We start from the raw sequence: 13,980 nt of genomic DNA on the forward strand, positions 1-13,980 counted from the left end.
GGGGGAAGGAGAAGGGCGGGAACGCGGGGGGATGAGCGGGGAGTGAGGGCAGCACCGGCCCCCAAGCAGGGGCAAAAGAACAAAACCCAAACAAAAAAAAAAAAAAAAAAAAAAAAAAAGAAAAAATAGATGTTAAGATAAGAAATATTAACAGATTTAAAGAGGGATTTTTCTTAGTAATAGCAAGTCTTAGTTTGAGAGGCTGTGACGATTTAAGAGGAGTTTGTCCCTGCTGCCCACTGTGGATACCCAGAACCCTTGTTCCTTAGCTTCAGGATTGGAACCATGGAACCATGCACATCCAGACCATGCTGGACCCTGTTCTTCAACTCAGACCTTGATATTGGAAAGAAATGTTAAAACCATGTACCACATTTAGCCCATTACCTGTTGAGATAATATTCTGGTCATTCATGGAAGGTGTGTACACATAATATTAAAAAGTTACTCTCAAATTCCCTCTGCACCCAAACATTTTACAAGAAAACATATTGTAATATCCAGGTGTTCTGCATGTAAAGGGGTTGCTGACATGTAATAGAGTTACAAAGTTACAAGTCTTATAAAAGCAAAACAGCATGTAAAAGAAACGTCTTCTGAAAATAAGTTTTAGAACCTTGAGGCCGGGCGCGGTGGCTCAAGCCTGTAATCCCAGCACTTTGGGAGGCCGAGACGGGAGGATCACGAGGTCAGGAGATGGAGACCATCCTGGCTAACAAGGTGAAACCCCATCTCAACTAAAAAATACAAAAAAAATAACTAGCCGGGCGAGGTGGCGGGCGCCTGTAGTCCCAGCTACTCGGGAGGCTGAGGCAGGAGAATGGCGTAAACCCGGGAGGCGGAGCTTGCAGTGAGCTGAGATCCGGCCACTGCATCCCAGCCTGGGCGACAGAGCGAGACTCCCTCTCAAAAAAAAAAAAAAAAAAAAAAAAAAAACCTTGAGAAGCCAGCCTGAAGCTACACATCCACATTTGTTCACGGGTTAGAGGAGTTGGAGCAAAATGTCCATAAAGACAGAAAGAGGAAAGATCTTTGGCAGACTAGTAGTATTTAGAAGACATTTCACAATATAATCATTTTTTTTGCATGTGCATTTTATTCCTCACTGCTGTGTGTATTGACGATACTAAGTCTTAAGTGCTCAAAGTATTTTAAAAGTAGAAGTATTAATCTCTATACAAATAAACCTCTTTATAAACCTCATTTAGTTTCTATAAAGGACTGCCTTCAGGGAGCGACTTTGTTAATACAGCTCTTGGGAGCTAGCCTTGTTTCTGTAAGTGATTGAGATGGTGTAGTGAGGAGAAAAGAAAGAGTGAAAGAGGGGCAAGGATCTACTTGGGTTTCTTTCTTTTCTTCTTTTATTTTTTTTTCTGTAAAGTAATTGCATTTATTGTGGACCAGGTTCTTCATTTTGCAACATCTAGGCTTTTTAGATTTATTGAGTTGACAATGTGACATAAAAAGTACAGCTAGTAAATAAATTAATTTGTAAATACCTTCTGGTAATAACTATTAGAAAATAAACATCTCAAATGCAGAATTTGTAAACCACCTCTGAGCAATATAAATAAGGATTTGATCATGGGGTTAGCAGTAGAAGGGTGGAAAGAAGTTCTGGGTTAAAAAAAGTATGCAAATCTGTTCATATTTGTGTTTGGATTATAAACATTTTGTTTGTGTATATATTTTTGGCCCCATATAAATACATTGTTAAATAATTCAATGGAAACATATCTTCCTCCTAACATTCTAATAATATAGCTTTGATCATGAATTCTCCTGAAAGCATTATACTTATCACATTCTTGTTATGTCTCACTTTAACTTGAACATTCTGGGAATTAACTCTGACAATATTTTTGGCCAGTGGCCTGTTGTCATTTTTGTTTGTATAAAGTTTTCATCCTCATGAAAGGGAGGATTACGTTATTTTCTTGATTGAGGTGGTGTAGTATCTGCTAAGTTATCAAAACATTAATGGCTTTCAGAATCTAAATAGGTAAACACTTATAATGTGTAAAAAACATGATACATACTGTATTATCTCAATCACATACAAATGTATGCTGTGTTGTGTATTTATACACACAAGGACTTTGCAGGACCGTTTGAACCATAAACTGCTTATAATTAGAGATGATTGCTCTTTTTTTCTAAAATGTACATATTAGCTTTTTAAGATTAAAAACTATAAAAACAAAAGAAATATTATGAAGATTATTCAACACATTTTTAAAATACAAAGTACATTTTCTGATAATAATGGAATTAAGCCAGAAATCAATAAACAAAGGACCACTTGAAATTTCCAAAATATTCAGAAATCAGGTAATACACATATATATAATTCACATATTATAAAGGAAATCACACTGGAATATTATAATTCGCACCTGAATAAAATAAAATACAATGTAGTCAAATGAATTGGATATAGTTAATTTGTGTTTAAGAAAAATTATTACTTTAAGTGTGTGTATATATATACACTTAAGTATATTTGTATCTTATAAATATATTTTATTTATTTAGATGTATATTCAATAATTTTATTCAAACATAAATTTGAATGAAATCTAATTATACAAACATATATGCTATTATTAAAAATAGAATATAAAAAGCCTAAAGAAAGTAGGAGTATTAAATATGACTATAAAGATCAATGACCAGCAAAAGAGAAAGAAATAGAGAAAACTCATGCGAGTTAAAATGTTAATGGAATTTATTTTTTAAAAATAAGATACTGGAACTTAAAGTAAAAAAAGAAAAGAAAAATGTGGTAAAATGACAGATAAAGGGGAAAATGTTACTTTCAGGTGTTAAATATATACATTTTCTAATACTACAGATTAAATACAATGAAAAAATAGTTGAAGATACTGCTCTATATTATGTACGTTTGTCTATGTTTATTTTTTGATGTTTACTGCTTTCATTTATTTAAATTTTATTTATTCATTTTGATAACATATTTTAAATAGTTTCCTATTTCTATATTGTCTATTGCACAGCTTCCTACTTATTTAATATACAACTTCCTTTTTAGACTGAAGACTTGATTTACCTTTGATTTCTCATTTCTAGGCACCTACTATAGAGCAATGCAATCTATAATGTTTTCTTGAATGAATGAATAAGCACTTCTACCCATTTAGTGAAAAAAGGGATTTATATTTTTCAAATATACTTTTCTTGGAAAACAAACTGGAATCAGGGCTTTTTTCTCTTCTTCTTACAACTAAGAGTTTTTTAAACTTTATTTATTTATTTATTTTTAAAGTTCTGGGTTACATGTGCAGGACGTGCAGGTTTGTTACATAGGTAAACGTGTGCCATTGTGGTTTGCTGCACAGATCATCCCGTCACGCAGGTTTTAAGCCTAGAACCCATTAACTGTTCTTTCTGGTGCTCTCCCTCTCCCTACACCCCAGACAGGCCCCGGTGTGCACTGTTTTCCGCCATGTGTCCATGTGTTCTCGTTGTTCAGTTCCCACTTATAAGTGAGAACATGCGGTGTTTGGTTTTCTGTTCCTGCATTAGTTTGCTGCAGATAACCTCTTCCAGCTCCACCCACGTCCCTGCAAAGGACATGATCTCCTTCCTTTTTATGACTGCACAGTATTCCATAGTGTATATGTAACACATTTTTTTTATCTAGTCTACTCTTGATGGACATTTGGGTGTATTACATGTCTTTGCTATTGTTCATAGTGTTGCAATGAATATATGTGTGCATGTATCTTCATGATAGAATGATTTACATTACTTTGGGTGTAGACCAAGTAACGGGATTGCTGGGTCAAATGATAGTTCTGCCTCTATGTCTTTGTGGAATCATCACACTGTCTTCCACAATGATTGAATTAATTTACATTCCCACCAACAGTGTAAAAGTGTTCCTATTTGTACACAATCTTTCCAGCATCTGTTGTTTCTTGACTTTTTAATAATTGCCATTCTGACTGGCATGAGATGGTATCTCATTGTGGTTTTGATTTGCATTTCTCTAATTATCAGTGATGTTGAGCTTTTCTAAAATATGTTCGTTCTGTGCATGTATGTCTTATTTTGGGAAATGTCTGTTTATGATCTTTGCCCACACTTTATTGATATTGTTTTTTTCTACAAGTTCCTTGTAGGCTCTGGATATTAGACCTTTGTCTGATAGATAGCTTGCAAAAATATTCTCCAATTCTGTAGGATGCCTATTCACTCTTATGCTAGTTTCTTTTGCTGTGCAGAAGTTCTTTAGTTTAATTAGATTCCATTTCCCTAGTTTTGCTTTTGTTGCAATTACTTTTGGCATTTTTGTTGCCCCTACCTATGTCCTGAATGCTATTGCATAGATTTTCTTCTAGGGTTTTTATAGCTTTGGGTTATACATGTAGGCCTTTAATCCATCTTGAGTTAATTTTTGTATAAGGTGTAAGGAAGGGGTCTAAGTTCAGTTTTCTACTTGTGGCCAGCCAGTTCTCCCAGCACCATTTATTAAATAGGAAATCCTTTCCCCATTGCTTGTTTTTGTCATATTTGTCAGAGATCAGGTGGTTGTACTCGTGTGGTTTTATTTTGGAGTTCTCTATTCTGTTGCACTGGTCTATGTGTCTGTTTTTGTACCAGTACCATGCTGTTTTAGTTACTGTAGCCCCGCAGTATCCGCAGTATACTTTGAAGTTGGTTACCATGGATGCCTTCAGCTGTGTTCTTTTTGCTTAGGATTGTCTTGGCTATTTGGGCTCTTTTTTGGTTTTACATACATTTTAAAATAGTTTTTTTTCTAATTTTATGAAGAATGTCAATGGCAGTTTAATAGGAATAGCCTTTCATCTATAAATTACTTAGGGCAGTATGGCCATTTTCACAACATTGATTCTCTCTATCCATGAGAATGGAATGTTTTTCCATTTGTTTGTGTCCTCTCTGATTTCCTTGAGCAGTGATTTGTAGTTCTCCTTGAAGAGTTCCTTCTCTTCCCTTGTTAGCTGTATTCCTAGGTATTTTATTCTCTTTTTAACAATTGTGAATGGGAGTTCATTCATGATTTAGCTCTCTACATACCTGTTGCTGGTGTATAGAAATCTTAGCAATTTTTGCACATTGATTTTGCATCTTGAGACTTTGCTGAAGTTGTTTATCAACTTAAGAAGCTTTTGGGCTGAGATGTTTGGGCTGTCTAGATATGGGATCCTGTCTTCTGCAAACAAAAATAATTTGACTTCTCCTCTTCCTATTTGAATCCTCCTTCCCTCCCTTCTTCCTTCCTTCCTTCCCTCCTTCCTTCCTTCCTTCCTTCCCTCCTTCCTTCCTTCTTTCCTTCCTTCCTCCCTTCCTTCCTTCTTTCCTTCCTTCCTCCTGATTGCTCTGGCCAGAGCTTTCAATATTATGTTAAATGAGAGTGGTGAGAGAGGGCATCCTTGTCTTGTGGGGGTTTTCAAGGGGAATGTTTCCAGCTTTTGCTCATTCAGTATGATGTTGGCTGTGGGTTTGTCATATATGGCTCTTATTATTTTGAGGTATGTTCCTTCAATACCTAATTTGTTGAGAGATTTTAACATAAAGGGATGTTGAATTCTATTGAAGGCCTTCTTTGCATTTATTGAGATACTCATGTAGATTTTGTCTTTATTTCTGTTTACCTGATGAATTACATTTATTGATTTGCATATGTTGAACCAGCCTTGCATCCTGGGGATGAAGCCAACTTGATCATGGTGAATAAGCTGTATGATGTGACTCTGGATTTGGTTTGCCAGTATTTTATTGATGATTTTTGCATAAATGTTTATCAGGGATATTGGCCTAAAGTATTCTTTTTTTGTTTTATCTCTGCCAGATTTTAGTATCAGGATGATGCTGGCTTCATAAAGAGAGTTAGGGAGGAGTCCCTTCTTTTCAATTTTTTGAAATAGTTTCAGAAGAAATGGTACTAGCTCCTCTTTGTACCTCTCATAGAATTAACCATAAATGTGTCTGGTCCTGGGCTTTTTTGGTTGGCAGACGATTTATTACCACCTCAATTTCAGAAGTCATTATTGGTCTATTTAGGGATTCATTTTCTAATCCAGCCTTGGGTGGGCGTACGTGTCCAGAAATTTATTTATTTATTTTTAGATTTTCTAGCTTATGTGCATACAGGTATTTATAGTATTCTCTGATGGTTGTTTTTATTTCTGTGAGGTTTGTGGTGATATTCCCCTTATCATATCTGATTGTGTCTATTTCATTCTTTCCTCTTTTATTCTTTAAAGTCTAGCCAGTAGTATATTTAATTTATTAGTTTTTTAAAAAAGACCAGCTCCTGGATTTGTTGTTTTTTAAAGGGTTTTTCATGTCTCTATCTTCTTTAGTTCCACCATCATCTTAGTTATTTCTTGTCTTCTGCTAGCTTTGAGATTTGTTTGCTCATGGTTCTCCAGTTTATTTAGATGTGATGTTAGGTTGTCAATTTGAGATCATTCTAGCTTTTTGATGTGGGCACTTAGTGCTATAAATTTCTCTCCTAACACTGCTTAGGTTCATCCCAGAAATTCTGGTATGATGTACCTTTATTCTTCTTACTTTCAAAATAATTTTGCATTTCTGTCTTAATTTCATTATTTACCCAGGAGTCATTCAGAAGCAGGTTGTTCAATCTCCATATAGTTGTGTGGTTTCGAGTGTGTTTCTCAATCTTGAGTTCTAATTTGATTGTGCTGTGATCTGAAAGACTGTTTGTTAAGATCCTATTAAACTGCCATTGATATTCTTCACAAAATTAGGAAAAAACTATTTTAAAATTTATATAAAACCAAAAAAGAGCCCAAATAGCCAAAACAATCCTAAGCAAAAAGAACACAGCTGAAGGCATCATGGTAACCAAAATAACTGTATGTTATTTTGCATTTGCTGAGGAGTGTTTTACTTCCAATGATGTAATCAATTTTAGTTAAGTGCCATATGACAATGAGAAGAATATATATTCTGTTGTTTAGGAGTGGAGAGTTCTATAGATATCTATCAGGTCCACTTGATCCAGAACTGAGTTTAGGTCCTGAATATCTTTGTTAGTTTTCTGTTTCAATGATTTGTCTAATATTTTCAGTTATGTGTTAAAGTCTCCCACTATTATTTTGTGGGAGTCTAAGTCTCTTCATAGGTCCCTACAAACTTGCTTTGTGAATGTGGGTTCTCCTATATTTAGGAGAGCTAGATTTACTTTGTAAATTGAACCCTTTACCATCATGTAATGCCCTTCTTTGTCTTTTTTGATCTTTGTTGGTTTAAAGTCCATTTAGTCATAAACTAGGATTGTAACACTTCTTTTATTTTTTTCCATTTGCTTGGTAAATTTTCTAATTGTCTAATTTTCTTTGTTTTGAGCCTATGCGTGTCTCTGCATGTGAGATGTGTCTCTTAAAGGCAGCATACTGATGGGGTTTGACTTTTTATGTAGCTTGCTATTCTGTGTCATTTAATTGGGGCATTTAGTCCACTTACACTTAAGATTAATATTGTTATGTATGGATTTGATCCTGTCATCATGATGTTAGTTGGTCATTTTGCAGACTTGTTTATGTAGTCGCTTCATAGTGTTGCTGGTTTGTATACTTCAGTGTGTTTTTGTAGTGGCTGGTAACAGTTTTTCCTTTCCATATTTAGTAGTTCCTTAAAGAGCTCTTGCAAAGCAGGCCTGGTGATGATAAATTTTCTCAGCATTTGCTTGTCTGAATAGAATGTTATTTTTCCTTTGCTCATGAAGTTCAGTTTGGCCAGATATGAAATTCTGGGTTGGAAAATTTCTTCTTTAAGAATACTGAATATTGGCCTTCAATCTCTTCTGGCTTTTAGGGTTTCCACTGAGAATTCCACTGTCAGTCTGATGGGCTTCCCTTTGTAAGTGACATGTCCTTTCTCTCTGGCTGCTCTTAACATTTTTTCTTTCATTTCAACCTTGGAGAATCTGACGGTTATGTGCCTTGGGGTTGATTTTCTTGTGGAGTATCTTACTGGAGTTCTTGCATTTCCTGAATTTGATTATTGGACAGTGTTGCTAGGTTGAAGAAGTTCTCCTGGATGATATCCTGCAGTATGTTTTTCAAGTTGGTTCCATTCTCCCCATTTCTTTCAGGTACCCTAATAAGTCATAGGTTTTGTCTTTTTTACATAATTTTATATTTTCTGGAGGTTTTGTTCATTGCTTTTTATTCTTTTTTCTCTATTCTTGTCTGCCTGTCTTATTTCCAAAATACAGTCTTCAAGCTCTGAGATTCATTTCTCTATTTGGTCTGTTTATCTATTGATACTTGTGATTGCATCATGAAGTTCTTGTGTTGTGTTTTTCAGCTCCATCAGATTGTTTATGTTTCTCTATAAACTGACTATTTTGGTTATCAGTACCTGTAATGTTTTATCGTGATCTTAGTTTCTTTGCATTGGGTTAGAACACGCTCCTTTAGCTCAGCAGTTTGTTATTACTCATCTTCTGAAGCCTACTTCTGTCAATTCATTCATCTCAGCCTCAGCCATTCTGTGCCCTTGCTAGATAGCTGTTGCAATCATTTGGAGGAGAAGAGGCAGTCTGGCTTTTCGGGTTTTCAACATTTTTGCATTGATTCTTTCTCATCTTTGTGGGTTTATCGACCTTTGATCTTTGAGGTTGCTGACCTTTGAGTGGAGTTTTTGTGGGGTCTTTTGTTTATGTTGTAGTTATTTTTTTCTTTGCTTTTTTTTTAAATGTCAGGCTCCTCTTCCTTAGGGCTGCTGCATTTTGCTAGGGGTCCACTCCAGACCCTGTCACCTTGGACCCTCCTGCACCAGAAGTTATCATCAGTGAAGGCTCCAAAACAGCAAATATAGCAGCCTGCTCCTTCCTCTGGGAGCTCCATCTAATAGGGGGCACTGACCTCATTCCAGCTGAGATGCTCCTGTAGGAGGTTTTTGGAGATCCCTATTGGGAGGTCTCACCCAGTGAGGAGGAACAGGATCAGGGTCCCACTTAATGAAGCAGTCAGGTGGCCCCTTGGCAGAGCAGATGCACTGCACTGCAGGGAAGTCCCCTTGTCCAGATTGCCCAAACTTTCCAGAGCCACCAGGAAGGAAAGTCTGTCAGCTGAGCTGTAGATATGGTGGCTGCCCCTCCCCCTGGTGGCTCCATCCCAGGGGGAGATCAGAGTTCTGTTTCTAAAACCCTGGCTGGAGTTGCTGAAATCCCTGCAGTTACTTGCTGGGTAAGGAGGGATGGATCAGGGTCCTACTTAAAGAAGACATCTGGCTACAATCTGCCATAGCAGCTGTGTTGCACTGTGGGGAATTCCTCCCAGTCTGGACCACCCAGTTTCCCTGGATCTGGCAGGTCAAAACCAAGGTTTTTAATATTGCTTTTGATGTAGACTTTTCATTTTCCACTGACCAGTCTTGATTATTATAAAAAGAGTTATTTGCTGTAATATATCGTGCCATTGTTAACATGAAACTGCTAATGATTCCCCTTTAACCCCCTTTAGACCCTTGGCGTTCATTAGACAACATTAGAAATAGTTAATTAGACAACATTAGAAATAGTGACAAATAAGCAACTTTTACAAAATATCCTGTTTTGTTACAGTGATGAGTGTGAGTTAGTTTGACCCAGTAGAGAAGCTTTGAAGCACGTATAGGCTGCAGCTTAATGTCTTACCAGTATTTCAAACTCCGAATTTTTATTTTACTCCTTGGGTGTTTCTGGAAATATGAAATTACATATTTGAATACCTTTGAAACTTTCACTTATGACATATTTAGATACATGATTTACTCAGAATCTTGGTAATCATCTTTCTACTCATTGTAAGGATTATCATTTGATTTTAACTGCACTCAGTATTTAAATATGTAGCGTGGTAACACTGACAAAACAATAGGCAAAAAGAAAAATGCAGCGTGGAGATTCTTCTATTTTACTTTAATGTTATGATTATCTGTTGTATGTTATGACAATGTACTATATGTGTAACAGTGGAGAATTATTGTGAAACATCAAACTGTAAATTGTGCTCACAGTATTGCTTCTATGAGAATGAAACTCACATAAATGAATTGCAGTCTTTGCACTTACAACCAGTCTAGGAGAGGTGTTTGAGAAGAGTCTTTTAGAAAGAAAAAGCATCAGCTTATCTTTATCAGGAGCCTGAATATCAGCTAGTAAGTGATTCGATTGCAGTATTGATAAGTCTTAAATCAATTAAAATTATCATCTCTAGTGTTTTGGCTTAAAGGATTACATTTTGGAAACAGGAAGAGAGCAGATTAAAAATAAATAAACAAGGTTTTCTGACAAATATACTTCCATGAAAGAAATTTAAGAATTTGTGAACCACAAACTACCAACCACTGTATCTCTAAATCTCCATGAAGAGATGTTGGTCAAAATCTAGACTTTGAGTGTACTTCTGGTGAACATTTCAAAAGGAAGAGAAGAACATGCTATTGGACACTAGACAAAGGAGTATCTTTGCTATGTGCTGGAAGAAATCTTAGCAAAATTGTTTCCCTCAGAGTCAGTTAATATGGAAAGAAGAAATTTGTTGTCTACCTAAGGAGATTACCAAAATAAGTGTTGAAGCTATGGGCCTATTTATTTTTGTTGCTTATAACAAAATTTGAGAGGAAAAAGAGAAATTAAGAGAAGAACTTGTAAACTGAAAAAAAGGAAGTGCTTGACCATTTTGGATATTCTCAGCTTCTCCAGATAGTAAAGAATGCTAACATTTTGAAAAGGTTTCCAAATAATTTCAGGAAAATAAGATCAAGAACAAAAGCCAGGAGTGTGACTGAACAAACTTCTGTTAAAATTTCAGAAAGACAGAAACATGGACATGGTACTCAGTTACACAAAGGACTGTTATAAGAGATTAAGAATGTGCTTTGCAGACTTCTCAACCAAACCACAGAATTTCTGGGAAGCCTGTAGAGTATGTCACCAGCATTGTCAGCAGAAGCCCAAGAAAGAAGAGCTTATCTTAAAAGCAATCTGTGGGTATGGCTTTTTTATAACTCAGTGAGCCACAGGGATATTTTTCATGAGACCCACAAAAAATACTTGATTTATTTCAGCAGACATTACCAGCTTGGATCAAAAAAGATAGAGAGAGTACAAAATGAAAGAATATTGTTTTGTACCCCCAATTCTGCTGACAAACAGAAGGCAAGCAAAACCACTCAGCTACAAATACTTGTTGACTTTCATGAAAAAGAAAGAGGGCATAACCAACAGCACAGAGAGTTGAGTCCAGAGTAACTCAGAGTTCTCAGTTCTCAGTTACTTTATGAAGCCCTTAAATCCCAACCATGGAACTCTGGACATTTACCCAGCTGGATTTCAGCATGGCTATTGAATAGTGACTATTTTGTGCCTCCGCTTTCACCATTTTTGAATAAGAATGTCTATAACTGTTATGCTATGACTGTGCCACCATTGTATTCCAAGTTTGGAGGCAAATAACTTGTTGGGTTTGCTTTCCAGATTGCCAGATACAGGTTACTATATGCAAGGAGTCTCATCCACATGTGGAACTAATTTAGATGATGACTTTTGGGGTTTTGAGCACATGTCATGATAGGATTACAGACTTGGGGACTTGAAAGGGAATGAACGTATTTTGCATGTAGGAAGAATGTGAATTGAGACTCTGGAGTGCACTCCATGATGCTCAACTTTTGCTCTTTCTTGATTCCCTCCTCTTAAGTGGAAATGGAACCTGTGACCTGCTTGTAACAAACAGGTCACAGGAAAGGTGGTCTGTGCAATTACCTCAACCTGACTATTATGTAAGATTATAGTGGATCTTGCAAGGAGATTTTTGTCTTTCCCTTTTTTAAGGGAAAGGTTTTAAGAAGCAGGCTCTTATACTGTAAGCTACCACACAGGAGGAGGCAAGGACAGCCTGTGACGGACAGAAACGAACCCAAAACTTCAGTTCAGCAGCTGGCACTGTCTGTTATTTGCATCCTCCCAACATTTATATGTAAAATCCTAAACTCCAGGGTGGTAGTGTTAGGAGGTGGGGCCTTTGAGGGGTCATTATGTCATAGGGGTAGAGTAGAATTAGTGCCCTTACAAGACAGACTCCAGACAGATCCCTTTCTCCTTCCATCACGTGAGAACCCAGTGAGAAGGCGTCATCTGTGAACTAGAAAGTGTGTCCACACCAGACACCAAATCTATTGGCAAGTTGATCTTGGCCTTCCCAGCCTCCAGAATTATAAGAAATAAACTTCTATTGTTTATAAGCTACTCAGTTTGTGGTACTATGTTATAGTAGCTGAAAGAGACTATGAAAGCAGCCCATGGAAACAGTTCTGTCAAAAACCATGTGAGTTTGGAAATGTCCCCTTCTCCAGTCAAACCTCAGATGAGATCACAACCCTGGGCAGTATCTTTATTGCAGCCTTGAGAGACCTGAAGCAGAAGACACAGAAAAACTGTTCCAGGACTCCTGATCCACTGAAACTTTGAGATAATAAAGGTATTATTTTATTATTTAGAAATATTTTTATAGTTTTAGTGGTATAAGATTTTTTTTATTGTTCTTGTTGTTGTTACATGGATGAATTGTATAGTGGTAAAGTCTGGGATATTAGTACACTCGTTATTATTCAAGTAGTGTACATTGTGCCCAATATATAGTTTTTCATCCCTCATCCAAGTCCCACCCTCCTTTGTTTTGAGTCTTTGATGTCCATTATATCACTCTGTATGTCTGTGTGTACCCATAGCTTAGCTCTCACTTACAAGTGAGAACATGTAGTATTTGTTTTTTGATTCCTGAGTTACTTTATATAGAGTAATGCCTTCAAGTTCCATCCAAGTTGCTGGAAAAGACATTATTTCATTCTTTGCTATGGCTGAATAGTATTTCGTGGTATGTATGTGTGTGTGTGTGTGTGTGTGTGTGTGTGTACATACATACCATGGAATACTACTCAGCCATAACAAAGAATGTATATCACATTTTCTTTATCCACTCATTGCTTTTTCTTTATCCACTCATTGGTGGTTGGGCATTTAGGTTGATTACATTTCTTTGCAATTGTGAATCATGCTGTAATAAACATATGGATGCACATGTCTTTTTGATATAGTGACTTTTTCTTTTTTTTTTTTTTTTTTTTTTTTTTGAGGCGGAGTCTCGCTCTGTCGCCCAGGCTGGAATGCAGTGGCCGGATCTCAGCTCACTGCAAGCTCTGCCTCCCAGGTTAATGCCATTCTCCTGCATCAGCCTCCCGAGTAGCTGGGACTATATAGTGACCTTTTCTTTGGGTGGATACTCAGTAAGGGATTACTCGATTGAATGGTAGATCTACTTTTAGTTCTTTGAGAAATTGCCATACTGATTTTCACAGAGGTTGTACTAACCATATGTGCACCGTTAGTGTATAAGCATTCCCTTTTCATCACTTCCATGTGAACATCTATTGTTTTTTGGCTTTTTAATAATAGCCATTCTCTCTGGGGTAAGATGACATCTCGCTGTGGGTTTAATTTGCATTTATCTGGTGTTAATGATGTTGAACATTTTTTCATAGTTTTTTTTTTTTTTTTTGCCTATTTGTATTTTTTTTTGTGAAATTTCTATTCATGTTATTTGCCCACATTTTAATGGGATTATTTTTTTTTTTGCTTGCTGATTTGTATGAGTTCCTTGTAGATTCTAGATATTCATCCTTTGTTGGAGGCATAATTTTAAAATATTTTCTCCCATTCTGTATGTTGTTAATTCTGATGATTGCTTATTTTGCTGTGCAGAAACTTTTTAGTTTTATTAGTTTCTATTTATTTATTTTTATTTTTGTTGCATTTGCTTTTGGAGTCTTAGTCATAAATTCTTTGCTTGGGTCAATCCCCAGAAGAGTTTTTCCTAAGTTTTCTTCTCGGCTTGTTATGGTTTCAGGGATTAGATGTAAGTCTTTAATCTATTTTGAGTTAACTTCTGTATATGATGAGAGGAAGAGATCCAG

Source organism: Theropithecus gelada, chromosome 6 (genome assembly GCF_003255815.1).
Source record: "Theropithecus gelada isolate Dixy chromosome 6, Tgel_1.0, whole genome shotgun sequence".
NCBI lineage: Eukaryota > Metazoa > Chordata > Mammalia > Primates > Cercopithecidae > Theropithecus > Theropithecus gelada.